General features: G+C 35.5%; 1 protein-coding gene across 9 annotated transcripts in view; it reads right to left on the minus strand.

Annotated features, from left to right (window-relative positions):
* Positions 1–27,847, minus strand: part of CDH12 (cadherin 12) — a 518,528-nt gene that overhangs the window by 218,421 nt on the left and 272,260 nt on the right. The window contains exon 1 of one of the 9 annotated variants that reach the window (XM_050331382.1): positions 20,315–20,328. The exons of the other annotated variants lie outside the window; for them this stretch is intronic. The gene's annotated coding sequence lies outside the window, so the exon portion shown is untranslated. Of the gene's footprint in view, positions 1–20,314; positions 20,329–27,847 lie in introns of those variants that run through there. 9 annotated transcript variants of the gene reach the window in all.

Here is a 27,847-nt window from a genome sequence, read left to right on the forward strand (position 1 = left end):
GAGATCTCCATATCTCAGGAATACTTTTCCTGTTACTTCCCCCTTTTCAAATATATTTCAGTAATTTTATACTAAATGCTTCACTCTAATAATATAAAAGGTAATCTTTCACACAATGATTTTCTTTTAAGGTTTAAAAGTCAACATTCATTAGAAGTTCATACTATGTGACTGAATTATTTTAATTGTTTCTCACCACATGTCTGTAAAAGTAAACAGCAGATCCAGAAGAGGGACTGAAGCATGAAGGAAAAAAAATTTGAAGTGACAACATGATTTAAGTTTGTGCAGAAACAGCTGGGACTTACTGTACTATTAGACAATTGTGTAAGACACTGGCATTTTAAATTTAGTGTTAACTAAAGGAAACAATAATTTGAATCACTCATAAATCTTGTTACAGTCTAAATAACTGAAGCAAAGTCTGTTGTCTTGGGTCCTATTCCCAACCCTAAATATAACTTATAATTTTGAACGCAATTCCTATCAGTCATCTCAATAAACGGACAAGAGTTTGTTCTGTGCAAGGAAATCAGTAATGTCTTCAATTGGACACTGTATAATTACTTATATGGATAAAAAAAATTAGAGACTCTGCTTGGCACATCATTCTTATACAAAGGGGGCAATATATTAAACCAGTAACCTTCTGAGTTCATTACCTCATGGTTACAGCCATGGCTACAGTAAAGAATTAATATGTACACATGTGATAGTATTTTAAAATCATAACAGAATTTAAAATGAATGCACAAGAAAAATTTCTTTGTTCAGTATTGTCCCTCAGTGAAAAGTAAAAACACGACGTCATGGACAAGATAGTAATCACGGGGGAAAAAAACCCAACCAAACAAATCAAAAAAACAACATTTGGACTGTTTGAACTTTCATAACCATTGCATTTTCTGTATTTTGGCAACCATTTTTCCCCCTATGGCATCCATGAACAATGAGACTAGTTAACTCTCAGTAGTACCTGACAATTCTCATATACTTTAGCACTGAAATTTTACTCTCATCCTCATTAATTTCAAAAGCACAAACTGAGCAGATCCAATTCCAGATTCTCATCTGCTTATGTCAGCATAGCTGCATTGATTTAAGTGGAACTGTACAGCAGATTTATTATTAGTGAGATCTCATGTAAAAGAAATGCAATTTGTCGTCAATGAATACTAGAGGGAATCTCGAGATTAACCTTATTTCCAAACTTTCTGGCCACAGTGAGTACAGACAACACAGGAAACTTCTCTGAACCTAGAGTTTAATCTTCAACATTCACTGCTGTAGTTCAGCACCTTATTCAACAGGTTCTTGATGTTAAGGTAAAGATGTGATCTGAATTGAAGGAGACAGCTGAATCCCAGTCATACTCAGTGGAAAACTGCTGACTTCGTCAGGCTTCCCCTTTTGGTACCTCTAGGGGCTCAGACAAAACCTAAGTGCTTTCTCTTATCTGATCACTGTTCTCACTCCCAGTTTAGCAATAAAAATAAGTAGCATTCTTTTTACTTAGGCCAGACTTCCAAATATAAGAAAACTAGCATAGGATACTGCTGTCAGACATTTCCGATTATGTTATGCAAAATGCAGTTTGAATTTTGTTGTACACTTTTATTAAGCTAGCCTTGTATACTGAGACACTTCAATGTTAGTGATCTCTGTTTCCTTGGAGGAATTCCCACAGTGTTTGAGATATTTAGGAGGCATAAGTAACCCTGGATTTAAATGTCCACCTGGATTTAAGTAAAGGTCCACAAAATGCCTAAACAAATGAAAATTTTGGCATCCTAATGCCACAGTAGAATGGTTCCAAACACACAATGACAGCAGACAAGCAGGTGGTCACTAAATACTCTACAGTTCAGCCCTGGAAGCTATTTAAGAACATTATGCTTTGCAAAAGTAGGGAATTCATAGGTAGAGAGTGTACAGAGCCTTGTAAGTTAAAGGAAACGCAGAGGGACAATGGTTTTAAGGATGTATTCAGATCTAGTAGAGAAAAAAAAATAAAGGTAGAAATAGGATGTGAGATGGAAACAGGCCACAGCTGTTTTGACTATGCCTCTTCAGTCTTACTACCATCTGAGAAAAACGTAGAATTCATGTTCAAGCACCAAGTAAATTACTGTTGTCCTTAATTATAAAGAAGGAAACAGAATGGACAACTCTTTGTATATTATGCACGCTTGCAATACTATTTATTCAGATATATATTATAAAGGCACTTTATTTAAGACATGAAATCCAAATTCTGTTCAGTCTGTTTAGTATGTCTTTCTGTATGAACTGAAAACCTCAGGACTATTAGAATGCATTCTATGTGACAAAGGAAACTTTGTATTTGAATGTAGTTTTTTTCTGCTGAAAATTTCTGTCAGCAATACACCTATATGGTTCAGCTGGAAAAGTTAAACAGCTGTAACCAAGGGCATTGTTTTGCAGCAAAGTGTGATGTGCAGTTTCTGATTTGAGTCTCCTTTCTGCTGGAGGCTATAGACCTCCTTTAGGCATAACAGTAAAAATAGGAGCACCCTGCAAGTCACACCACAGGAGCAGTGTGGGAGACAGAATGACTCAGGGACATCCTTTCTAAAGTACAGTTCCTCCCTCACATCCTTCTTGTTCAGGTGAAGGGAACAGTGTGATTTGTGGTATGATCTGTCTCAGCAGCAATTTACAACTTCCCAGTAAAATCTCTCTGCTCACTCCCTTTTGCCATCAACTTGTTTTAGCATGCAGGGACAGGGGAGAGAGGATAGTGCAGAAGTCATGTGTAGGGATGCAATGTACTGCTTGTAACCACATAAATATCTTACACCTATCCATTAGCTTCCATGTTCCTGTCTCTGTGCATAAGGAGGGGTTACTTGTCCCCTCAAAGGAGACAAAACTGAACTGCAATTTAGTCTCGGGATTCTCCCTGGCATTTTTATAGGTGAAGCCTGTCTGCTACTTACTCAGACCAACACTATAAATCTCACACACTTTAAGGGCCACATTTTCAGTGTCATAAAACATCATATCTGTCCATTTTTCAAGGGGAACCACAGGGCTTTTATAATACCTAGAGAAAATCGGATCTTAGGAAGTGACAACATCTCTGCCTAAAACTGTTCAGATGTTATTGGTTTCTGGAAAAGCTTAGAAAAATATGGTACCAAATATAAACATTAAATAAAATGAACTTTTCATCAATCCTAACTTGCATCTCTCTGACTCTATTTTAGTCTTCTAACTATGGGGAATTTTGTTTTTTTTTCTTGTTTGTTTTTACTTTTAATTGCAGCCTTGACTCTTTCTCCTTATGTGCTGCTGCTTTTCTTTTCAGTTTTTCCAGTCCAGAGTCATCTTTTTGTCTGGGTTTTTTTCAATTTTTATTTTTAAAAAATCTGCTTTTTCTCTTCAGATTATTATTACTTGTTCTCTAGGCATAGAAATCATCCTGTTTCTTACCTTAATATTCTCTCTTTCCACTTACTCATTCCTTAATGTTTCTTCTTACACAATTCCACTACAAGTACTTTCTATCTTTCTTCTCCAGGAATTATTTTCCTGATCTCTTTCTGTATTCCTCCTTCCTTGTTTTCTTACTCTCTTTTTTTTTGTCAGTGTTAGAATGGATAGGTATAGAGAGATATACAGAGCTGCATTTTTTCCATATACATATAAAAAAATCATATGTCATATCATATCCCATGAAAGGGAATCAAGTGCTAACAAAATTGCTTTTAGCATTTTAGCATTCCCTCGACTTCTGTTTAGGAGGAAATGCTGTAAAGGAACACAACTGGAAATGCTTTAATTCCTTCTTATCTCTCGTTCTTCATAGTCTGAAGCAAGTTTTCTCTCACATAACAGACACCAGCCCATTGTCTGTAAAGGACGACTTCCAAGAAGGCTATGGAGAGTGCCTGTGGCATTATTATGCCAAACCCTGAAAGCATAGGCTGATGGGAATAGCGTCAGTAAGACAAGCTCTCATTTGGAATCAGCACTCTCCCTGCACATGGACCATGTTGGTGAACACTTAGGTTATGTTTTGCTGTTGGAATACTGAAACTACATCAACGAGGTGACAGTGAACAGAGAGTAAGGTAGTCCCTCATCCCAGGTTCTTCAGAGCCTATCAGGAATGTAAGTTATTTAGTTCCTTCCGTGTGCCTAATGGCAAGACCATTACTCCCAAAAGCATTGTACTGCATCCAAGTGCTTAATAAGTTAAGTGGCTTTCGTGACATAAAGAAGCTGAAGTGTGTAATGTATATAGATCTTATGTTTAGATACCAAGGAACATAAAGATTTCAGTCTTGTACAAAGACACTGACACTGACACTGATTAGAAGCTGTAAGGTTTTCTTATTGTTCATACCACTCACATCATTAACCCTTCTAACACCCTCCTACTACAGACAGCATGCTACATATTACTCCACCATTAATTTGCTTATCCATAGTCAAACTTCAGAACAAAAATATTGTTTCCTTTTGCAGACCTGCATGTTATTCCTCATTAGCCTGCTTCTTATTGTATCCTGCCCTTCAAAAACATCAGTCTCATAAGCCTTTGTGATTATCAGGTTTCCTAAGGTTTACCTTATAGGTGATCAGTAGGAAAAAAAGAAGAATGAAGAGGCAATAATATACAAAGATGTCATCTTAATTTTTCCATCCTGTAGTCATTATTTCCAATTGGATCTATCAATGCCAACATTTTAGAACCTCAGAAGACACAGAATTGGATCACAATATGAAATGTGACATTCTGTTCTAGCCATCAGGAAACTGAAGGGGGCAGGAGGAGAACAGAGAAAAAACCCAGCCTCCTTAGCTTAGGCAGCCCAAGAAAAAGCTATGTTTCAGCTGCAGCCTCTTCACTTAGGGAAACAGAGGCAATGGTCTCTCATCATAAACTTGGGCACTGTATCCTGAAAAGGGAATTAAGCAGTGGCATCTTAAACTCTGTTTCACTGCAGCTTGCTGCCAAAAACCAGTACAGAGAATGCTGAAACAGTTTCTTTAATACGATCTTGCTCTGGAAACATATTGGAAGAGAACATGCTTCCACAAAGCACAGCCACCTGTTATCTCTTTTGAAAATGATATGGTTTGAGACAGTGGCTAAGTAACAAAATTTGGGCTCCACTGGTTAAACTGAATAGAATTTGCTAGCCACATAAGACAGATTAATCATATCATACATTAAAAAAATTGTTCAGCTTAATAATTATATCTTTTCTGGACAGGAAGTATCATTATTTGACCATACTCATTTTGAGCCATTAGCCTCTCTTTCTCCTTTTTCTGAATATTGGAGGAATGAAAGATGGCTTAATTATAGCAGTAGGAAATTACCTGCCTTTTGGTGGGAGTTGGAGAAGATGGTCTTATAATCACAATACAAAGCTGAGACTGTAGGATATTACCTTAAAATATTTATTCTCAGTTACTCTCTCAGTTCTATCTGCATCTGTAATAAGTAACATGTCTAAAACATACTCACATATATGGAGTGAGAGTAGGAGAATGTGGCAGCTGGAAGGTAACAGGCCCTGTTACCTAAATATAGTTGCATTTTCTCTCATGGTTGCAGACTGAAGTTCGTGATTGATGTGAAAATGTGTAATATTAAATGTGTAGTATTAAAAATAGTGCATAAAGAATGTAAACACTACATATTAATTCATGTTATTTTGTTCCTTTACTAGCACAACCAACTAGCCTGTGTTCATCTATCTCCAGAACCATCTATACTGATTATTAATCAGAGTTTGCCGAAATCCTGCATCTTTTTTTTTTCTCCCCTATTCATAAAGGCACTTCTGAGAATAATAATTACACTACTTAGCCTTTATCTAGTGCTTCTCATCTTTCAAGTGCTTTACAAATATTAATTCACTAATTAATCTTCCCAACAACTCAGATTAATCCCATTTTACAGATGGAGAAGCATTAGCAGAGAGGGCAAGTGACCTGCCTGAGGCCATGGAGAGTAGAGAAAGGGGAAAGGACTAAGACGAAGGATGCTTATAACTAGAAAGAAATGGAGGCAGATGGGACAATTATGGTGATTGTTCAGCAAATAATCATGAGATTCAAGTGAAGAATTTAATATATCACCGGAGGGCAGGCAGTGCTAGCCCTACCATGTGTTATACAGCCACTCAGTATGCCAAAGGATCCACAAATAAAAAAAATTGAACTGAGAAATAAAACACATTGCACTTTCACCAATTTTTTTAAAAATACACAGTCTGTTCTTAGATACTGGCAAAAATCTTAAAAGTAATCATAAGCACAAAACTAGTGTCAAGAAACTAGAAAATTCTAATTAATTTGATGTCTCGTTTATCTGCACTCAAAATTGGATCAATGGAATGAAAAGACTGCTGAATACTAGGCATAAATTCAGTTACAATTTCTATGCTTGATTCATTTTACATCTGGGGAGACTGATAAAAAGCATATTATCTATAAGACTAGATCTATATCACACATATAGTTCAAAGAGTATGTAAAAAAATAGGTAGATAAACTTCTCTCTTAAACCTTGCCTTTCTGCTCTCCAAATAGCCTTTGTTTAATCACAATTAAGTTTCTTTGCTTTGGTTTACAACAAAACCTTTTTTTTTTTTAATCCAGGTCTCCCAAAAAATTGCAGGAAAACAGATACTTGTACTTTAGGACCACGGGAGAAAATGGGATAATACTACAGTGTGATACTGCTGGCAGAGAGACTTTCGTTAAGGTTAAAAGAGATATATCATTACCTGGAATTTAGAACAGCGACTGGGGATGAAAGATATCCAAGCTAAATCCATGAGGTGAATGACCTAAGAGCAAAAATCATTCCCTATGTCCCAACTGATAGAAATATGGGGATTGGTTTTGGATTTTGGTAGAATCCTAGCAAATACAGTACACATAAGTACCAAAATCAAAAATGCCAAATGATTACACAAATATTCAAAGTACTTTATGCTCCATGAAGACTGGGAAGAAAGCAAAAAAGAAGTGAAAGCTATACAACATCTGCCAGATATACAAACAATTGAGTCAAATTGAGATTGCTTTTTCCCCTCTTCAAGAAGTTTTGTTTTCTGCTCTACTGATGTGGTAGATATTCCAGTTATACTTTATGCAGACATTGATATTTGTATACACTACTGCAGTGTGCTGACCAGTAATGACAGAATAAAGGTGGTAAACAACTCAAGACTACAGAAAGCAATGAGAATGACGAGGACAGAAAAGGGATGCAAAAAAAACTCTGATAATTTCGAACATCATAGTAAGATATGTGCTGTAATGCTCAGTGCAGTACTAAGAGGCGAGGTCCCAGTCCTGTACCCTGTGCGTTTTTCTCTCAAATTATTCCCCTTGCCTGGAGATGCCCTTAAAATGAAATTTATTTACCTACAAAATAGCTAGACCTCTTCAGGTTCTTAGAGCTTGGGAAGCAGATAATTTTCCAAGACACAGAATAGGTGTATCTATTCCATACCTTGGAAAATTATCTACTTCCCTGGATCTAAGTAACATAGAGAAAACTATTAATTAAAAAAAAAAAAAAAAACAAAACAAACTTTCTTTGCTTCTGTAAGATTCTGAAAATAAAGATCACTACTTTCTCTCTGAGTTCTATATCCTCTTAAAATTAATTGTCCCTAAAACTTTATTTAAGACACATATTCAGGGAAAGATTTCCTGGAAAGACCAAGATAGAAAAAAGCCTTTAATGGCACTATTTTGATGTTAATAACACAACATCATGCCTTCAGTATTTGTAAGCTTTGCAGTCAATACTCATGATTACCAACCCAATCACTGACAACAGCGACTTACCACTTATGACCTCAAATGTTGTAGCAGTGAGAAACAAATTGACTGGGTAGAGCTCCTGCAGCACATTGTAGTCAGGATGAAATTATTAAATTTTTTATTTCATCCAGTGATTAAATTTTTGTTTAGCTCCTGTGATACAATGTTTTTTATGTTGTTAAAAAAAAGGAACAAACGCAAAACTTTCATAAAAGATCACTTACATAAGTACAGGGCTATTGAGAAGAATGCTCATGATGACATGACAGGATCACACCAGAAACAAATGCTGCATTTTGCCTGTGAAGTTTAGTTAGGTTTGCTTTGCTTTGGCAAGCCTGTTGGAGGTCTGGGTAAGGCTACAGACTACTCTCACTGAAATTCAGAGCACTATTCAGAAAGGACTTAAAGTATATAGGAAAAGTGGCAAAGAAAACAAAAAGTGCCTGTCCCACCTGTGATGTGACTCAGTAGGGAGAAGAAAAACTTTATTTATGAAACAGACATAAAAATGCCAAGTACACAGACCAGAAGCCCTGAGTTTCTTCTCAAGTGCTGCTGTGTTACATATAAACTGCTGCAGCTTAGTTTTATTTTCCCTTTCTTCAACATATTTAAACTCTAAAAGGAAGATATGGATTTTATTTACTTATGTGTCCATAATTTTATTTGGATACTGTTGAGCAAGGATGGAATTTAGAAGTGCTGTTGATATAAACTAAATTACTGTTTTAGGAACCAAGTTCTTTTAACCAATAATTTTTATTTTTTTTTACCTAAATCTGTGTGCAAAAACTAGGCAGTACTATGTAATTCCATGCTGTAAGTTAAATCAGTAGTTATCAAGGTAAGGTAAATACTAGTTCTTAGATGTTGGGATCTACAAATAAACTAAGCTTTACGTATCAGCTCATTTTTAATTATAATTTATTAATATATTCTGAATGTTGCTGATGCTAAGATTTTAAAGTACCTAAGGTTATTCTAGGCTAAGCAGGAAAGTGTCAGTTTTCTTCCTCTAGCACACTTTGTGTTCACATAGGGTTTAGCTTTATATTCTTCAACCAGGAAACTGTATGTAATTATTTTGGATGTCTTCTTTAATTGCTTAATTAAAACTATAGAAAATGGTATAAAGTAAACTCTCTCTATCACACTGACATTTGCACAGCAGCACATTTGCAATCAACGCAAACCATATTTGTCCTATGTCATTAATGATAAAAAGGCACAAATCATTTATTTAGTATAATATTAAGAATAAAATATTAATTTGTTTAAGAAAACACTATATTAATAATAAGTAATCATGACCTTCATGAACATGATACCACTATAAAGTTGCTTTAATTTGGTTTAGAGAATAATTAAATACAGGCATACATTCATAGAAAAAACCTCTTCTGCCTTGCAATCAGTGGTAAAATACATCTCAGAACAACCTCTAAGCAAGAACTTGCATAAGAAATGTGCTGCAATAATAGAGTAATTTATTGTACTGCATCACTGACCATTAATTCTGGAAGTCCTACTTTTTCAAGAGAAAGTTCTGTATACATAAAACATGTGAAGTCTAGAATTCACAATCAACACGTGAAAACAAAAACAAAAAAAAAAAAAAAAAGAAAACATCTGTACTTTGCACCATTTTCTTCCTAATTCAGGAAAATACATGTATGAGATTGCAGTTTTGAGCACCATAATCTAAGAAAAATATTAGGCTATTACAGAGCATCCAAAGAAGAGTAATGAAGATGGTGAAGGGCCTTGAGGGACAGCAGTATGAGGAATGGTTGAGATCACTTGGTCTGTTCAGCCTGGAGGAGACTGAGGGGAGACCTCATTGCTGTCTACAACTTCCTTGTAAGGTGAAGAGGAGGGGCAGCACTGCTCTCTTCTCTGTGGAGACCAGTGACAGGACCTGAGGAATCGGTTTGAAGTTGTGTCGGGGGAAGTTTAGGATGGATATTAGAAAGAGATTCTTCACCCAGAGAGTTGTTGGACACTGTCACCCAAGGAAAGTGGTCACAACACTAAGCCTGATGGATTTCAAAAAGCATTTCGATTATATTCTCAGGCACATGGTATGACTCTTGGGAATAGTCCTGTGCAGAGCTAATGGTTGGACTCAATGATCCTTGTGGGTCCCTTCCACCTTGGCCTATTCTGTGATTCTGTGAATCAAAACCCTGAATCATTAAAACAGGAAAACAAAGAATAATGAAATAATGGCAAGGATGGGTCAGGAAAAAATCCTGTATCTAACTGTGGATCTAACACAACAGAGACAGGTAATGTTGACTGCAACTGAGAATTTCTAAAAGTAAGTCTACTTTGTTATTCCAACTGTTCTTTCCAGTGTTTCAGTCAGTCTCCCAGTAATTAAAATACTTGTGGAAGTGGCCTTTCTAAATAGTTGTCTGCTTTTCAAGTGACTAGGGCTTTTCTATTGTTTAGGTCTACTTTCACCTCAACTTTTCATCCTTTATATTTACACTTGCTCAGATAGTAAATTATTTTCCTCTTTGTATGCATCTTTTTTTCAGACTGTTTTTTTTGAAGCAGACAGGAAAGCTATAGCAACTGTGATGATGTCTGTACCCTTTAATTTGTAGCACAATGCTATCTCTCTCTATGCCTCATTCTCAATACTAATAGGCGTATTTCCAGTCACTTCACTTCTACTTGGTATTATATACATTAGCAATCTTTTCATGCAGATCCCATAGCACAAAGCTCAGGAGTATCACATTTTGTAAAACATCAGACAAAAATATTCATGTTCCAGAACTTATGAGTGATTTTATCCTGAACAGCAAGCACACTGGGAATGGTTGCAACTCACACAGAACTATATGAGTTAGTCCTAATTAGCTCAAATACCAGGAGCAGCATAGCAGGGCTCAGAGAATAAATGCAAGCAAGTTGCCCAAATATGTTCATTACAACATAATGTCCAGTAGACAGTAAGTATGAGAGACCAAAGGAACAATGCAGGACATATCCCTCACAAAGCATAAAAAAAAAAAAAATCCACTTCATACTTTGACTTGTTTCGCTGCATTCTCACAGAAAGATATTCCAGTGAGCTAAGTGAGATTATTTACATGAAATTTATAAGCCACCAGACTGTGGGCCAGACCTTGCATACATATCTTCCTTACTTGTGCAGGGAAGAGACAAGCGAAAAAAACATTGTTAATATATATATATATATACACACATACACTTAATTTAAGAAAGGTCTTAGTAACACATTGCTAAAATACATGATACATACACATAGATGCCAAACCAAAGCTTTCAGAATTTCAACATTTCACAACTAAAAGTCACATTTAAAAAATGCATTAAAACCCAAGTCTTTCATGAATAGTTTATTTAATTAAGTTTGTACTTTAATTTAGGCTACTGGTGGTCCATTATTAGAATAGCATGTCAGTAAATTTTCTTCCATCTGAATGCAAATATCTTTCTCCAAATGAGGTTTAACATTCTTGTTTGGCATCTAACTCTTCCTCCTTCAGTTATGAAAACATCATAGACAATATGTTAAGATCAGATGCCTAAAATTTAGCCAGTTAAAATTAGGTGAGTGGAATCTAGAATCCTACCATTCCTTGCCACAAGCTTACTTTAGTAGATGTGTGCAGAAAAAAAAATATGATTTTTTTAAAAGATACATTCTGATAAGTGCTTTGTCTTTCCCTCTCAAGCTTTTACAGCTACATTCCCCAGCTTATCAAATAGATATCTACACAGTCTTGCAAGTTATTATTGTGCCATGACAATTTACTTCAGTAATGATCAGGTAATACATCCACAGCACAAACTAACTTCAGCTAATCAAAACAATACCTAGTAAATGAATTTTTAAAAATGCCACACATAAGTATTCTTCTTTAGGATCTGAAATACACATTGCAAGCTATCAACATACTCAGAGCATGTCATTTAATTAGACAGATATAAATCTCTTAACAGAGAGGAACTTCAGTATAAAGGTTTTTAATTTAACTAGTGTTACCTAAGTGTATGGTCAAACTTTTAAGTAAATGGTCCGCTTTTACTTTAAGAAATGACTGTTTCTATCAAAGCAGCCTAATTCAGATTTTGATTATTTTGCAAATATTTTTCATCTGTGATCCAAGCTGAGGAATGGAGTAGAAGATGAGAATAAAATTGCATGAAGTTTGCTTTCACTGAGATATGTTACTTTACTCATCATTAAGTCTTTTCTCATAGATTTACAGGGTACATTTTCAGTGTAAGAAATTGGTCATTCAGTCCCTACTAGTTCTGCCTCTAAACAGTCATGAAGTCCTGCTCTGGGTGAGGTAAACTGAAAGGTAGGACTGGTCAGTGCAAAGAGAACAGACACAACCTGAGTAAGTTGCTGTGTTACTAACAAAATGAGGCTTATCATGCAATACCATTTCGATACCATTGCAGTCAAAATCTGTTAATTTCATAAATAAAAAAAAACCCACACAAAAATTAGCTATTACAATTTCCCAGCTAAAAGTGCATGTCAATCAGATGTAGATCAGATGTATGGTAGCTGGTCTTCTAAACAATATGGGCATTCTATGTTCATTTTTTTAAATCACACTTTAAAAACCTTATCCTTCATTCAGTATACAGTGCAACTCTCAGAATTTATCATTAACACAGTTAACACATAAGATTGTAAGGAAAATACTGAGAAGCTACCTAAATGAATATTATTTGATACACGGATTTCTGATCATCTACAAATTGATATAAAACACAGAATAGCAATTTGAACTAAAGGCACTTTTAGGTATAGACTATGGACCTTAAATTTATACAATCAGAAATAAGAAATCTGGTCTATAACTTCATTATTTACTGTTGCCAATATAAGATATACAAATAGTGGAAAGAAATACCAGAATTCTGATAGGTTTTCTGGTTTTTAAAAGGCAAGTAACTGGTCTTCAATATTTCAATAAACATTCAGCAAAGAAGAAAGAGAGCAGAACCTCTGTGTGGAAAAAAAAAAAAAAAAAAGAGGAATATGGCATATTTCTTCATTATTCAAGAGTTGAGAAAGAGGGACAAGCCAGGTAGTGAAAACAGGAGAAGAGATGTTTAAACAATATCTTGTCAATATCTTATTTTATCTAAATTATCCATACCAGCTATGTGAAAGAGAAGCCTCAGATAAAAAGTGGCATGCCTGATTTGTCATTATGTCAGCTGTTAGTTTTTCTGAAACTAGCATAGTTTTATTTTTATGCTATTTTGTAAAGTAAATTTTGTCCTCCTATGGACTTTAGGTTACAAGTTAAAAGTGCATCTGAATATTATATATTCCCATCTTAGCATTATTATTTTTTTTAAAAATATATTGTTCTGCATTATGTTTTAATTCAAACATAAATAAAGAAACCAAAATAAAAATAAAGTCAATTTAGGGTTTGGGTGTTCTTTTAGAATTTCTTTTAAAACCAATTGTCAAGTTTGTCTGATTAATCAATTCCTAAGTAAGCATAATACAAAATCTAAATGGTTTTTAGCTTGATTTAATTTAAGATTTTTCCCTTTGTATCTGCATTGCCCTGAAATAACAGAAACAATTTTGACTATAAATATAACCATGGCTAAATTCACCTTCACTTAAATAAGGTCAGACTTTTACCTTCTGAAATTATGCTGTTTTATGTTCTTATGCCTTTCACTGTAAGCACTAGACACTGGACAGGTAAAGTCAGCAGAATTAAACAGAGATGGAATTGGCATTAACATTGTTTGCTATTGTTTACCTCAACAATACAGTATGGTTATGTGGAAATAAAAAGGTTATAATGATAGCAGAGTATGGAACAACATGAATTCATTCTCATAACAGTCATTGTAATGTTAATGGGACATTGTGCAAACACAACCCCCGCCATTACAATTTAAGGAATTTAATCATGTGTCCATTTCCAGTTGTAATTTACTTTTCTCCTCACTGTAATAAAGAAATTCCCATACTATGTGTAAATTAAAGATAAAGAAAAGCCCCTTCCCACCAATCACTATCCCTAATCTCCCAATCTGTCACTGTGCAATGTGTGAAACACAAATATGACTTCTGTATTTAACCCCAGTTTCATACCAATAACTTTGTTTACAGTTCCCAGTGGTCCATTTCCAGACACATGAAGAACAAGTAGGTCATCAGGAGAGTCCAGTAGGGATTTAAAAAGGGCTTTGAAGTCATGCTTGATCAACTTGATAAACGCCTGTGGTGAAATTATTGGTTTGACAGATGAGAGGAGAGCAGTGGATATTGTCTAACAACTTCAGCAGAGATCCCACAAGATCATCATAGAGAAGCTGTTGAACTAAGGGCTTTATGAGCAGATGGTGAGGTGAATCAAAAACTTGCAAAACAGCCATCCCCAAAGGGCAGTGATCAGTGGCAAAAAGTCTAGTTGAAGGTCATTAGCTAGCCTCCATAACATTAACCAGTGTACCCCATGGGTCAAGACAGGATCTAATCCTGATCAACACCTTCATTCATGATCTGAATGATGGAGCAGATTGTACTGTTAGCAAGTTTGCAGATGACACAAAACTGGGAGGAGTGGTTGATACACCAGAGGGTCATGCTGCCATCCAGAGGGGCATAGACAGGCTGGAGAAATGGGCAGGCAGGAGGGTTGCAAAGTTCAATGAAGAGAAGTACAATTTCTGCACCTGGGGAGGAACAACCCCAGGCAGCAGTATATGCTGGTAGTCAACCTGCTTTGAAGAAAGGACAGCTAGGGAAAACAGCTTTGCAGAAAAGAACCTGAGGATCCTGGTGGACACCAAGGGAAACATGAAGCAGCAATATGCCCTTTGCAGTGAGAAAGGATAATAGTATCCTGAGATGTTTTACAATAAATATTGCAAGCAAGTAGAAGGAAATGATCCATCCCCTCTACTTGGCACAGGTTAAGGCCACATATGGATTGCTGTGTCCAGTTTTGGGCTCTCCAGTACAAGAATAACATGGGCTTATTGGAGAGAGTTCAGTGAAGGGCCACAAAGATGATTAAGGAAATGAAACATCTTCCATATGAGGAGAGGTTAAGAGACCTGTGAAAGAAGGCTCAGGAGGATCTTAGCAATGTGCATAAATACCTGAAGGAAGAGTGTAAATAAGATGGAGCCAGTCCCTTTTCAGTGGTGCCGAGAAACAGGACCAGAGGCAATGAGCACAAACAGAAACAGAGGAGGTTCCCTCTGAACATAAGAAAAAACGTCTCCACTGTGAAAGCAGCAATGCTGGCATGGAATGCACACAGAACTTGTCAAGTCTCCATAGTTGGAGGTATATGAAAGCTGTCCATATTTAGTACTGGACAACTGTCTCTAGGTGGCCAGTAGAAGGGTTTTGAACCAGATGACCTCCAGAGGTTACTTCCAACCTCAATCATTTTACAGTTTTATGAATTTTAGGTATTTGTAACAATCTTTCTATAGGTGTCACCTAAATAATTTGAGGCTCAAAATGCTAAGATGCTTCCATTTTGCTGATATACACACACACAAAAAAAAAATTCCACTTGCTTCATTTAATGTTGATTATGACAGAATGAAGGACCTCAGGTTTTGGTTTTATAAAAACTGAGATTTAGCAAGATCATTTATACCAGTACAATCACAATCACTTCCAACTAAGGAATACAGCAATTACCGAAAATAATACTGCAAGGATGACTGCCAAAAAGCACACAGAAAATTTACATTTAAAAATACTGTCATACATAATAATATGTAATCAAAGAGTTTGTTGTTTATATATCCATAGAGCAGAGATATCTTAAAGCAGACATTTATTACAGAATTAAAATACAGCAGGGTTAGAATGCTAGGAGCTGAATGAAGAATATTAAATTTGAAGATTCTGCCAGTTGTGGCCCAGAAACAATATCTGAATTACATCATTCAGATTTGTGACTTTCCACAGCATCAAGAGATGACAACATGACATTTTTTAATAACACTGTAAAAGTGGCAAGCATAAAGTATTCAAACACAGGACTGTTTTAGGTCTTGAGGCATCAGTATAACTAAAAACAAGAACAAGATGCTGTTTGAACACATTTTCAGTGTGCTCCAAAACAACTATTTCCTAAATCCAATAGAATGCCTGTGCCAGTCTCCTGCAGGTTTACTGTGCCATTTTTTTACCTGATGTTTCAAAAACTTGTTGTGCAGTAATCAAACCCCAAAAATATGTGCATCATACAAAATCTATCGATGTATAGGACAAAGATATTTGATTTTATACAGTCTGTGTTTCCTACAACACTCAATAATCTGCCAAATAGTCACCATCAAATCTTTTTTTTTCACTTTTTCAACTTTCTTAAGAGAAATTTATGGGACAGCCAAAGAGGGGAGCTGACTAAACTGAACTCTGTAGTTCTGCAGCTCAGCTTTCTATACGAAGACATGCATAATTTTCTACATCCCACTTAAGTGGCCTCAGGAGCAAGTACTTACTTTCCTTTATTAGGCTTAGCTTTAATTGTCTTACACTTCAGCTTTGGTAGAATTAACTGCCTTGATTCTACTCCTAGTATTAACATTGATCTTGGTGTCCATCTGGTATCTTTACTTCTAGATGAGGGAACAGAGGAACATGTTACACCTGAAGTTCAGGTCCACTGATGATCCAGACAGGGAAGTGTCCTGACACTGTTTTCTAACCTGTATGTTAGATGAAATTCCATAATTTAAAAATATAGTAAGCACTTGAAATTAACTTCAAACTTTTCAGCAGCCACAAAAGATGCCGACACTGTTAAATTAACCAGAATCTGCCAGTGTTCCTGGGCACTGGGTTCAGTCATTCATACTGCAAAATTATTAGAGTAGTTTCCAGTACACTTGTAGCCTTAGTTTTTTCATGCAAGTTATTCCTGTGGGAATGGTTAGGATGTAGCAAAGAACAGCAGTTAGTTTATAGGAAACCGTCTTATTTTGGAAGTTAAGAGAGTTTACTTGCTGTTCTCTGCTTTGTAGCCTCAGTGCTACAAATCGTTTGGATGGGAAGGGACCTTTAAAGGTCATACAGTCCAACCTCCCTGCAATGAGCTGGGACATCTTCAGCTAGATCATATTGCTCACAGCCCCACGCAACCTGACTTTGAGTGTTTCCAGCGATGGGGTATCTACCACCTCTCTGCGCAACCTGTGCCAGTGTTTCACCATCAACATCACAATGATCCTGGTGTGTTTCATTTGTTGAAACAGACACAGCCAAAGTGACCAGGATCTGTAAGGAAGGCTTCTCCTATTGAGGTGCCATCAGGATTCCAAGTCAGGCAAAAGGAGTTAAAATGGAGAATGTATTATCCATGTTATATAAACTTGGAATAAAATGTAAAAATCCTCTGCCTTTCAGCGCTGTCAGTCAGGCATATATCTAAACCCTTAGTATTACTCGTGAAGACAGGGAGATAAATTCAAAATATTTTAATTTAAGATTTTAATTCTTTGCAATCCTGAACATATAAACCATCACTACTAGGCAAAGATGCAAGCCTTCATGATTGAAAATCTAATCCTTGTAAGTAACAAATTTGCATACTGTTTAATATAAGAAATCTGCCAGACAATAGAAAACTGATATCTAAAATACAAAGGAAAAATAAGTGATTTGTATCATTCAGATCATATGTCATGCATGTATTCTTGGTCTGCTGAAGAGCTCTTTACAATGTTCAGGCACTTTCTGCACAAACAAACTCCAGTTCTGAATGGTCTTTCTGGAAGTAGACATTCTCAAAATATAATGGCTCAGGCCTTCCAAGTCCTTCATTTGTTTTCCATATAGACAAGTACAGAGGTACCATTGAGACTTCAGTTCCCAGAATAGCTCATTTTCACAGTGGAATGAGGTGGGGGTTTTTTGTTTGTGTTTTTTTTTTTTTTCTCTCGATTCAACAAAAATCTATTGTATAGATGGCAAGTGTCTGTTAGTCACTAAGGGGAAAATTACTAAAAGATCAATTTCCTCCCTTTGTTTCTTGTTGCTGTTTGTTTTGACATCTTCAAAGGATGCTACTTACTTGCTAACTGCTAATATTACTGATTTTCATCCCACTAGTCAATAGAGATGCCACGTCTCATAATGAAACAGAGAAAAGCACAAAACCCTGTAACAGTTTAGTGTTTCAATGTGGCAGAGAGTATTGTGAAAAATGATAAAACTTTTTTAGATGAGTAAGAGCCAGATCCAACTCTCCTTAACATAGGTCAGAAAACTGTCATTGATAGCAATTGATTTTGGATGTGATCCAAAGCAGGTTAAGAATACAGTAAAGTGTCAACAGCCAAGATACATTCACTATTCGCTAACTACTCTAAGATGGGAAATAACCAGATGCATCACTGAAACAATAACTATCACAGAACTTTCAGTTAACTTCTAGGTTTGCACTGCAAAAAGTTCCAGTGTTATTTGTTCATCCTAATTATTTGGGAACACCACTCGCTGTAAAAAAATATTACTTAGAGTTTGTTGATTGCAGTCATGTCCTTGACAGCAGAAGTACTTAACTAAGTACTACATTAATGCTAGAAAATTACTGGGAATACTGATATTTTTCTAATCTATGTTGAAAACATTTCAATGCCAAACAATTTGAGGGACTCATATATCATGATGAACATGTGTTTTAGTACATACTTTCACCTTACTCTAGAAATTGCTTGGGCTTTCCTGGTAATAATCAATATATAAATATTGATTCATTTCACAAATGTCATTTTACCATTCAAAGTAATAGACATATGAGAATTAGAGTTATGCAAATCTCATTATTTCTGTGGCATAGGAAACATGATCTTTCAACATTTATCTTTTCTACCATGACAAAAAGAGCAAGCTCCATTTTGTGAAACATGAAACAAACTTTCAGTATGTAACAAACTACAATTTTCTGAAGTTTCCTAATACAGAACTTCTGTCAAATTCAAGTATGCCTTGATACTATGGGTTTTTTCCACCTTAAGTTCAACACAAGTTTTGGAGTTTAATGCCTTTACTTTTTTAAAATGTAACCAAGATCAAGCGATCAGGAGTATACACACATCCATCTCACATAAAGAGAGAGAACAGAGTTAAATAATCTTGTTTAAATGGACTGCTTATAATGCAATATTTTAGATTTTTTTTTTTATGTACATGCTTGTGTCAAAAAGTAAAGCAGCATGCATGTTTGTAATTTTCAGTGACAAATCTATTCCAATAGAATTTTTTTTCTGCAAAAAGTGATGTTTTTTAAATTACTAACTATGATATTATATATTTTTCATAACTAGACTTCTAGAATGAGATGCTTAAAAGTCAGACCCTATTCCTAGATGTCCTCTTGGCTTCTTAGATAGTCTGTGTGAGCTATTTTTCTGTATCCAACTCAGGGATTTTTACCATATTGAATATTTTGCATAAAAATTACATATAATTTTAAAAGTAAAATAAATGTATTAAACTTGTAATCTGGTTAGGTCTGTTGAAATACAGAAATAGTTTTGCATTATGGTGTTTATTGATTTTTTTATCTTATTAACAGTAGATTGTTTCTTGTATGCTCACAAAATACATTTACTTCAAGCAGGTTTTTTTTTAACGTTTGACAAGAATCTTCCAACTAACAGAAAACATTGTTGAAAAAAAAAATACTAGTATGAGTGACTGCTATCGCTCTTTGAATTCTGTACTCAAAGTATTATCCTCCCTAGCAGTCTGAAAGTAACATATCTAACTGCAAACTGCTGCTTTGGAGTCAGGCTACACTTTGAACAGCTGACGCCTTGTTCAGGTTCCCTGCCAACCAAAATAGCAAACCTTCTATGGGAAACACTGTCAACAGCCTGTTGATTATTTTCAGGAAATTCATGAGATAATCACACTAACAGTTTACAGGAAAAAAATCTCCTCTTTCTGTGCCCCTAGAGATATATGTATAGAGTAGTAGTTTCACAGCAATGGTTTAATTTCCAAACCACAACATCCACATAATGTCAGGCAAATTAGTTCACTAAGCTTTCTGAGATCCTTTTCTTTGATGATATTCCCCTCCCAACTGATAGCTTAGTTTAAAATATTTATCAAGATATGGAAAAAAAAAACCCCAAACCAACCAACATTTCCAGTAAAAAAAAAAATAATGTGAAGATTATGTAAAATGTGAACTTTAGGAATATACTACCCTCAGTTTTACATAATTAAAACTTCTACTTGATCCTACCTAAATCTCAATGGTCAACATCACAAATTTTCCTGCAACATCATTTTCAACTCCAGCTCCAGAGAATCAATTGTTACACACAACACAAAAATAATACAGCTGCAATATATATATATAAAAGTATAAAGCTATTTAGATATATATTTATTGAATTAAAATATATTAAATGGAGCAGATATAGAAAAAGGATAAATGAAAGAAAAATCTTTCCAATCTACAGAGACACATACCCTATTCAGAGAAAGATTCCTAACCAAAGTCTGTTCCAGATGTTTTAAAAATTCATTTGAACTGTGTCTGCCTTGAAGCCAGCCATGAAGAGTCTAGAGTTGAGGTGGAGTCATGAAGATTCTGGTAATTCTGATGCTACCTGCTACAGATTGCTCAGTCCCTTCCTGCTCTGAAATGAAAGGTAAAAATCAAATTTAGAAACTACAGAAGGAAAATACAGTGTAGATTTTTTCTCATAGATGTATCTTATCCTTCTGCTCTCAGCAAAACTCTATCTTGAAATACACGTGAACACTCAATTTTAATCTAATTTGCATATGCAGTACTTTAGATAGAAGAAAGATGTTTCTGTTCTATCTGAGAAACTTAATAGACCTATGATTCAGAAAAGGACTGATTTACATGCTCACATCATCTTTTGTCCTGGATGCAATGAACCAAAAACCGTTTTTGAATGACATATTTTAAAATTTAAAAAAAAATAAAAAAATTGCCTCATAAATCTTAATGAGATTCCAGATATTGTAATAACTTGAAAGTAATCTTTCAAATGAAAGTAGGCTTAGGAACATCAAAAATCAGTAGTAAATAATGATTTTTAGGCCGCTAACCAGAGTCCTTATAGTGATCAAAATTTCCCTCAGCGGGCAGAAATCTGGAATTTAGGGCTCCTAGAGCATTCAAAATGAGAAAATGTAAAACAAAACCCTAAACCACAAACAGTGAAGCCTTAAAAATTTTCTATTTGTATGAAAACTTCCCCTTTGGGATGCAACTAGAAGTCTCAGTGTCACACTCAAAACAATATTTTATTATTATCCAATAAAAAGAATAGTATTATTTTATCTCACTTGTAATGCCAGCCAGTCTTACTATTCATTTTATGAAAATTATGGATCTTGTGAACTTCCTCAATGAAGCACAGTCTTATTTTTACTCTGATTCAAAATTAATAAAAGTTTCAAAGTAACCTCTAAAATTCTTACCCATCATGCTTCTGAAACAAACCTACAGCAGTATAAGGACAGCATTACAAGATGTTCGTATGTAGAGATGAAGGTATTATCACCATGATCAATTGGATTTGACAAAACACCAGATGTAGGATTATCTTTGATATTTCAGAGCTTCTTAAAAGGATTCAATAAAAAGACATATTAGGCTAACAGAGCTATGTAAAAGCAGAGGATAAAAGCAAACCCCTAAATAAATACAGTAGTTCCTTCTGCTTTTATAAGCTTTTATTCTAAAAGTATTTGCAGTCTAGAGGATGAAGTACTCAAGCACTGATGAGAATTTGAAGAAAATGTGCAAGTCTGAAAACTGAGTACTAAGGATAACAGTCCTTGAACAATCTCGTCTTTAACTACAAAGGTGTGCAGTCCTGCATATTTACCACGAGCAAAAATCAAATGAAGACTACTTCAAATCTCCAAAAAGGAAAAAAAAGGTAGATTTACAAACAGACCAAGTTCAAATAAAGAAGTGGGGGAAGGATAAATTGTGACATGCAAATAATGTAATCAGCTGTGGATTTTTTTGAGATTTTTCACCTCTGATAATGGAAGAAATGAGTCTATACATCCTGTGCAGGTATCTGTTTCCCTCCCTGGTCTTTCAGCATTCTCACAAGTTTTATTATCTCTTTTTATGTTTTACAAAACCTTCTACATGCCCGTGGAAGATCAGAAGTCTAGATGAGGAGTACAAAGTGTGGCTATCTAACAAGTGAATTCAAAAAGGAAGGTTATGGAAGCCAATATGTTATATTGTGTATCTGGATAAAAGAAGAATACAATGCATTCAATTCAAGACAGTGATTGACCAGATGGATCCACCCATGATAAGAAAAAAAGCAAAATTCAGAGATTTTTAGAAATTCAAATAAATGTAAAATTCACATATGTTGTACTCTTTGCTTTACCCCAACTCATGGAAGGTATCAGAGCAGCATTAATAGAGCCTCAGCAAAGAGACTACTCTGAAGCCAAAGATCACATTGATCATACAATGCAAGATGTATGCCAACACTTACAGTACAAACAGGGTTGCTACATTCAAAGTAGTGTTATTGGACTTCTTACATATAGGGATCTTAACAAATACATATTAATCTATCTATCTAGCTGGAGCCCCTGGTGGTCTAGTGGTAAGGGCGCGGTGCTATCACCGCGGAGACCCGGGTTCGATTCCCGGTCAGGGCCACTCCCGGGCAGATGGAGCTCGTTAACCCTTAAAAAGGCATTCCATCTACGTCCTGAGGACCTCGCTGCCACCGTCCAAGCTCGCTTGGCCCCGGCAGATGAACCTTAGGATTAAAGGGTGGGCTCAGTTCCGCGCACACTGTGTCTCACCTAAAAAATCCAATGTGCAGGCTGGAAGGCGGAAAGACCTTCCCCGGATCTTCGCTCGCGAAGACTGGCCATTATTATAATCTAGCTACTGTTACACTAATCCAAATTAATACAGAAAAACACCACTTTAAACTCTGCTTACATTTTCTTCTTATCTAGATGAATATTTTCTTATGTTTTAACTTCAGTCAAGGCTACTGACTTTGAGAAAAAAGTATCTTAGCTTTTGTTTTTCCCATATTGACATATGATAATAAAAGAAACCAAACCAAAACAAAATCCAAACAGATCAAAGCTGTGTATTACACAGTTAACAATACGCATAGGACTGAAATAGATTATGCATCCTTCTGTTCTACCTATGGGGAAAAAAGCCCCCCAAAACAAGCAAATCACAAAAACTGACAAAACCCACAAAAATCTTGCAGCCAAGACTGCTATGTTTGTTAACTCAACCAAAAAACATTTACTTCCAGAGGAGTTTCTGGTGATATTCCAGCTAATTATCAGCATTGTTGCTTTCACAATACATTTTGCACAATTGGCACTATCTTTTATGAATGATTTTACTACTAGGTAAGAACATTTTACTTTGTATGCTTAAGAAACTGTTCAGTGATTAAATAGCCTTATTCCCTACTCCTGGCTTTAATCTCTTTTCTAGAACAAACACATAAAACTTGATATTTTAACTTTTAAAAAATCAAGCTCTTGTACCTAAACTTTTACCAGTCTCTTTTTCTTCTTTCCTTTCAAAATAAAGGTTTATTTGAATGCATCAGTTGCAATAATCCCTTACAGGTTTACATTCTGGCCTATGCAGTTAGTTCTACCTCACTTCACTGATTTAATATAGTTACTTAAGTATAGAGAGCACTTAGACATTTATCCTGTGTTTTAAAGCTTTTTACCTCCCTATATTTTTTCCCTCCTTTTACTGTACTTCTCTCTCCTCTTTGGATGTCAGTTTTCCCAGAGGAAGCTCTGGAGAGTTACTCTGCAGGAATCCCTGTGCCGGAAGGCCAGCCCCAGGGCTTTGGTTCCCAGTGTATGATCCTCTCAGCCCTGAGAGCTCATGTAGCAGCAGAGCAGGCATCTAGTGTGGGGTCAAGATAGAGGGGTAATTTGCTCTTTTATACTTCCTTGTTTCCCCTACAGGTGTACCTGGCCTTCTACCCTTTCCATCAGTTCACAGAAAAACCTGCCATGAAGACCAAACACCTGGACTCAACCAGGTCACAAAAAAAGAACAGAAAGCAGAGACCTCTGATCTTGTCAGACTTTGACCAGAGACTGGTCACCTGCAGAGGCACATTTATAGAGGGTAGTTCACCATATTTCTGTGCCTGGAATCACCACGGGGTATGCCCACCTTTTTCACTACTGGTTACCTTCAAAAGCCTGTCATGGGCAAAAAGGACCTGTTGTGCCTGTGGTACTACTAACAAAGCACTGCTGGTGCAGCTGACGGGCTCATGGTTTTCATAGTCCATATTCTCAAACACAAACCCCTCTTAATAATGAAGCAGTAGAAATTGCTGTAAAACTCACACCCTTCCTACCCCATCTTATTCTCCATCCTTCCCCAGCTCCTGGGTGCATGCACACAGAATGAGTCCGACTGCTCCAGAGGCTCAGAACATGCACACACAGAAGGGCAAGGGGGGATTGCAGGGCCTTTACAGCAAAGTGTCGTGTTCATAAAAGGGGTTTCTTCCTCCTCAGACTTTGGTCCACTTCAGTTGATTTCCATATGCCTCATCACAGCCCACACCACAGATGGCACTCCCCAGGGAGTGGGACAGTCACTCAGCTGCAGACAGTGGGTCAGCCAGCACCACCCAGGCTAGTGACAGGTCCCAAGAGGCTTCTGCTGGTGATAGTAAAATCCCATTTACCCAGTGTCAGGGTCACTCTGCCTCAGTATCATTTGCCACACTGCAAGCTGGCAGTGAGGTGCAGAGAGGGAAATGAGAGAGAACAATGACAGTAGTTGTTGGGTTAGTGTACAAAGAATGAATAAAAATCTTTGCTAAATGTCAGCAATTGCATTTTTCTTATTGTAACACGCTTGTCCTTCTTTGGAGATAATTAAGACTATGAAAATTTGGTAATGTGTTATGAAATACATTGGAATTAATAATTGCTTTATTGTGTTAATGTTCCAGCATTCTCCATCTCAGAATGTTTTTTGATGATAAAAAACATTGCAGCATTTTGCATGCTGAAATCCTGTGAAGACATAGTCCTATTACACGAAAGGTGGCTCATGTCCTACAGTTCTTTTTTTTCTAACATTTCCACCCAATTTTTTAGAGAAGATGGGGAGGGATAAATTTATTTTTTTTTCTGCTTTAGACAGAAGTCTAGGTCATTCATTTTCCTCTCAGTATTGTGGAAACATAGTACATCATGTCTAGAAACTTAGCACTGCACAAAATAAAGGGATGCTTCCTCATAGAGTCTTCCTGGCCATCAGTCTACATTGAGGGTAAAGACCCACAGACATTGAATACCCCCCAGGTCAACAGGAGAAAGAGGAACCTTAGGGTCCTCTCATTTGTATGTATTTTATATCTTTTATCCACTTTAGGGAAGAGGCCAAAGAACTGAAATAAGAAAGGGGTTCAACTTACAAAGCTAAGATAATTTATTAAATAGAGCTCTGTGCATGACACAGAATCTTGCTCGGGATCTAGTCATTTGCTTTTCTGGGGTTAAATAATTTTCCACTGACTCTTAGAAAAGTTGTAGACTGTTGCTTAAATACATCTCTTGATCAGGTTTTAATAATTTGCTTCTTGTTATCCATGTTAATTTCTATTACAATGAACTCTTGAAAAATCTCACTTTTGTAAAAAGAAGCTCTTTTGAAAGTTCTCATTCTGAGAACAAGCAGCGCATATGTAATTTCAAAGAATATTTCCTCAGTCTCAATTTATTTTGACAATATACAAATAACAGTAAATAATTCTGTTCCTGTTTTTCCTAGATTAAAAAGAATAAAACACTAATCATCTGAGGAGAAACTTTAATGTTTAACTAAATATAAAAATTATTAGTGGGTTTTTCCTCTGAACTTGTGGCTCTTTTGGTTACTTCAAAGAATGTTATCTGGCAAAATGGTCAAGAAATAAGCTGTTACAGAAGTGGGATGCGGACATCAAAGTCCAGTTTTCATTAACAACAGACTAGTCCACATGTGTTCACATCCCAGAGATTTGTTGCTATTAAATAACTCAGGTTTGATTAATGATTATGAATATTTTAATATGCTATGCAAGAGTAGCGCAAATTCTCTCAGTTAATAAAGTAAGAACTGCCTCAGACACATCACTGAACTATCATTTCACACAAAACTCCTTTTAGAGATTAATGAAAGAAACTGAGCTGAAAATGTAGTTTTTGTGGAAACCTTGCTTTTCAAAATGAACTTAATGTTCATCAAAGCCCATTAAAGAAGAGTTCACTTTTTGTGAACAAATAAACCAGTTTAAATGAGAAAGGCTGTCATTTGTATAGCAAATTATTTTACAGTATTGAATGATTTCTATTTTAGAATAATTTTTTAACTGAGCTAGCTTTTTTGTTTCTGGAACTGGGCAAGAAGGCAGGTTCAAATGCTGCAAGTTAGTATGCAGACTTCTTAGAAAAATATGAATCCCATTTCAAATTAGAAATACAAATATGATGAACATTAGGACATGAAATGCCATTGCTTCAGTATACTTTTTAAAGAAACCATATATGGAAATAATCTCAAAAAATGAGTTAAATAAAATAAAAATTCACTGATTACTGCAATCTGTTGTGGTGCTTTACGCCGCCTCAGTAATTAGCACATAGCGTATCTAGATTGGCTATATCAGATCCTGGTGATCCTGGTTAAGTCATTGCTATCTCACTGCTCGGTATCACTATTTGAATTCTGGTGGGTTTATTATTTACTTTATCACTTTCCATATCACTTCATGAAATGATCTAACATAAGGAGAAGAAACAAAGCAAAATGCAGAACATCCTTTGTGCTGAGTGACATATGAATTTGTGCAAATAATACAAATCTGTTTCAGCTAACAAGGTAATTAGAGTCTCTTCAAAGCTATCATAAAAACAACTCTTTTACAGTCAATCAATTTTCTGACCATAACTTCCCTTAGGGTTCAAAGAGAGTTTCTAAGGATTTTTCATTTTACTTTTTTGCTTTTGGTTAATCAATAAAGATATAATACTAAAGAGAAACTGCATCTTTGAGAGGTTTGCACATGGCTTCTGGCTTAAATGGAAAAATGCCCTTTTTAATGACATCAATTCCAAGTTTAAATTAATGTTTATATATATTTTTTACAGACTGCCTAATCTGTGTGTTGAGATTAAACCAAATTCATTATTTCTAATTTTCATGCATGCTGCTGACTATCATATATTCTTCTCTATACCTTTTTAAATAGGAATATAGCCTGAGGAACTAATCGTCCTCTAAGCCTTTCAAATAAGGCTGTTCGTGTGGATGACTTGCTTTGAAGGGAAATTTTTTTCTGCACATTGATGTGTGTTGGTTAGTGTTAGATGGTGAAAGGGTGGAAAAGAGCTGAGTTGCAGAGCACAACAGCATGCTATGTATGTGGAATTTATTTCGCTGGGGAAATGGATAGCTGCAATTATTCACATGCCAGTGTTTCAAGATAAATTATATTATTTGTATACGTCAAACAAGATTTATCTCTTTACTAGTATATTTTAAAAGTCTAGTTTAATTGTTCATTTCTTAATTCTTCATGTTTCATTCCAACTCCATATACCAGCCAGATGGATATAAAATGTAATTCATTCTATAGTCAGTCAAGCTTCTTCAACTAAAAATATAAAATTTAAAGTACTCATGAACCATGAATTCTTTTGTAATAATATGTAAACATCCTGTCATCTACTCTGACAACTGACAGAAAATGCTTCACATTAAACTGAAACATAAAAATTATGCTAGAATGGGCTTTCTTAAAAATCTAGTAACAAATAGGCTTTGAATGATGTACTTAAACCAGCCTAATTTATTTTTTTCTAATACTTTTATAATTTCTTCAAATATAATATAATATTTGATTCACATTCTCATTTCAAAAAGACTTAACTTTAATTATTATCTATTAAATTAACTACTGGAATCTAAATCAGTGC

The sequence above is a fragment of the Myiozetetes cayanensis genome, unplaced genomic scaffold (assembly GCF_022539395.1).
Source record: "Myiozetetes cayanensis isolate MyiCay16 unplaced genomic scaffold, myiCay2020 scf1, whole genome shotgun sequence".
In the NCBI taxonomy this organism is placed as follows: Eukaryota; Metazoa; Chordata; class Aves; order Passeriformes; family Tyrannidae; genus Myiozetetes; species Myiozetetes cayanensis.